General features: G+C 43.1%; 1 pseudogene; it reads right to left on the reverse strand.

The window, feature by feature from the left end:
• Positions 1 to 501: 501 nt before the first annotated feature.
• On the reverse strand, positions 502 to 2,440 carry LOC132223318 (elongation factor 1-alpha 1-like; annotated as a pseudogene).
• Between the last annotated feature and the right edge of the window lie 335 nt (positions 2,441 to 2,775).

Here is a 2,775-nt window from a genome sequence, read left to right on the forward strand (position 1 = left end):
GGTTGTATCAGTCTACATTCCCACCAGCAGTGAATGTGGGTTCCCTTTTTCCCACAACCTCTACAACACTTGTTATTGCTTATCTTGTTGACAATTACCACTCTAACAGGAGTAAAGTGGTATCTCATTGTAGTTTTGATTTGCATTTCCCTAATTGCTAGTGAGGTTGAACATCTATTGCAGGGGTTCTCAAACTACGGCCCGCGGGCCACATGCAAATACAAATATTGTATTTGTTCCCGTTTTGTATTTTTACTTTAAAATAAGGATGTGCAGTGTGCATAGGAATTTGTTCATAGTTTTTTTTTTAACTATAGTCCGGCCCTCCAACGGTCTAAGGGACAGTGAACTGGCCCCCTGTTTAAAAAGTTTGAGGACTCCTGATCTATTGGCTATTCATATGTCTTCTTGGGAGAGGTGTACTTTAAGGTCCTCTGCCCACTTTTTGATTGGATTGTTTGTTTGGTGGTTAGTTTTATGAGTTCTTTATATATTTTAGAATTTATTTATTTATTTATTTATTTTCTCATTAATCTTTGTTATTTTAATGGGTCTCAAAATTCTGTGACAGATTTTTGGTCATGTTGTTTCCATTAAAAAGTACTGATTTTAAAAACTAATAACTTAAAAACTGCCACACACACAAAAGAACCACAAATGGTCCACAAAACATTCTCCTTTTCTTCTGAAGGTTTTACGATGCATTGTAATCATTAACCAGTCTTTTACTGTTAAACTTAAATGGCCAATTGAGACAAACAGTTCTGAGACCGTTCACACCACTGATAAAGACTGGGGTGGCAAGTGTTGGGAATAATATTCGTTTAGCCTTCTGAAATTTCTGGGCAGACTTGGTGACTTTGCCAGCTCCAGCTGCCTTCTTGTCCACTGCTTTGATGACACCCACAGCAACTGTCTGTCTCATGTCACGAACAGCGAAACGGCCCAGAGGAGGGTAGTCAGAGAAGCTCTCAACACACATGGGCTTGCCAGGAATCATATCAACGATGGCAGCATCACCAGATTTCAAAAACTTGGGGCCATCTTCCCAGCATGACAATCAATCTTCTCCTTCAGCTCAGCAAATTTGCAAGGAATGTGAGCTGTGTGACAATCCAGCACAGGCGCATAGCAAGCACTGATCTGGCCTGAGTGGTTCAGGATAATCACCTGAGCTGTGAAGCCAGCTGCTTCCATTGGTGGATAATTTTTTAAAAATATATTTGTATTGATTTAAGAGAGGAAGGGAGAAGGAGAGAGACAGAAGCATCAATGATGAGAGACAATCATTGATAGGCTGCCTCCTGCACCCCCACACTGGGGATCGAGCCCGCAACCCAGGCATGTGCCCTTGACCGGAATTGAACCTGGAACCTTTGAGTCTGCAGACCGATGCTCTATCTACTGAGCAAAACCAGCTAGGGCTGGTGGATCATTTTTGCTGTCACCAGTCACATTGCCACGGCGAACATCTTTGACAGACACGTTCTTGACGTTGAAGCCCACATGGTCCCCAGGAAGAGCTTCCACTCAAAGCTTCATGGTGCATTTCAACAGACTTTACTTCAGTTGCAATATTGACTGGAGCAAAGGTGACCACCATGCCGGGCTTAAGAACACCAGTCTCCATTCAGCCCACAGGGACAGTCCAATACCACCAATTTTGTAGACATCCTGGAGGGGCAGACACAGGGGCTTGTCAGCTGGACGAGTTGGTGGCAAGATGCAATCCATAGCTTCAAGCAGTGCGATTCCACTGGCATTGCCATCTTTATGGGTGACCTTCCATCCCTTGAACCAAGGCATATTAGCACTTGGCTCCAGCATGTTGTCTCCATTCCAACCAGAAATTGGCACAAATGCTACTGTGTCAGGGTCGTAGCCAATTTTCTTAATGTAAGTGCTGACTTCTTTAACAACTTCCTTGTGCTTTTCTGGCTGTAGGGTGGCTCAGTGGACTCCATTTTGTTAACACCAACAATCAGCTGTTTCACACCCAGTGTGTAGGCCAGAAGGGCATGCTCACGGTCTATCCATTCTTGGAGCTACCTGCTTGAAATTCACCAGCACCAGCAGCAACAATCAAGACAGCACAGTCAGCCTGAGATGTGCCTGTAATCATGTTTTTGATGAAGTCTCTGTGCCCTGGGGCATCAATGATGGTCACATAATACTTGCTGGTCTCGAATTTCCACAGGGAGATATCAATGGTGACACCTCGCTCGCGTTCAGCTTTCAGTTTATCCAAGACCCAGGCATACTTGAAGGAGCCCTTCCCCATCTCAGCAGCCTCCTTCTCAAATTTCTCGGTGGTTCTTTTGTTGATGCTGCCACATTTATAGATCAGATGGGCAGTAGTGGTAGACTTGCCGGAATCTATGTGTCCAATGACGACGATGTTGATGTGAGTCTTTTCCTTTCCCATCTTGGGTTTGAGTTATTGGTGGTTTTCACGACACCTGTGTTCTGGCGGCAAACCCGTTGCGAAAAAGCTATATTTTAAAATTTAAACCTTTGTTGGAGCTACTGTTTGCAAATATCATCTCCCATCTAGTTGGCTGTCTCTTTGTTTTGTTTTCAGTTTATTTTGCTGTGCAGAAGCTTTTTAGTTTGATATAGTTCTTTTCATTTATTTTCGCCTTTTCTTCCCTTGCCTTTGGGTCAAGTTCATAAAATGTTCTCTATGACCAAGGTCTATAAGTTTGGTACCTATATTTTCTCCTATATTTCCTCCTTATAGTCTCAGGTCTTATATTTAGGTATTTGATCCATTTT

The sequence above is a fragment of the Myotis daubentonii genome, chromosome X (assembly GCF_963259705.1).
Source record: "Myotis daubentonii chromosome X, mMyoDau2.1, whole genome shotgun sequence".
NCBI classification, from domain to species: Eukaryota; Metazoa; Chordata; class Mammalia; order Chiroptera; family Vespertilionidae; genus Myotis; species Myotis daubentonii.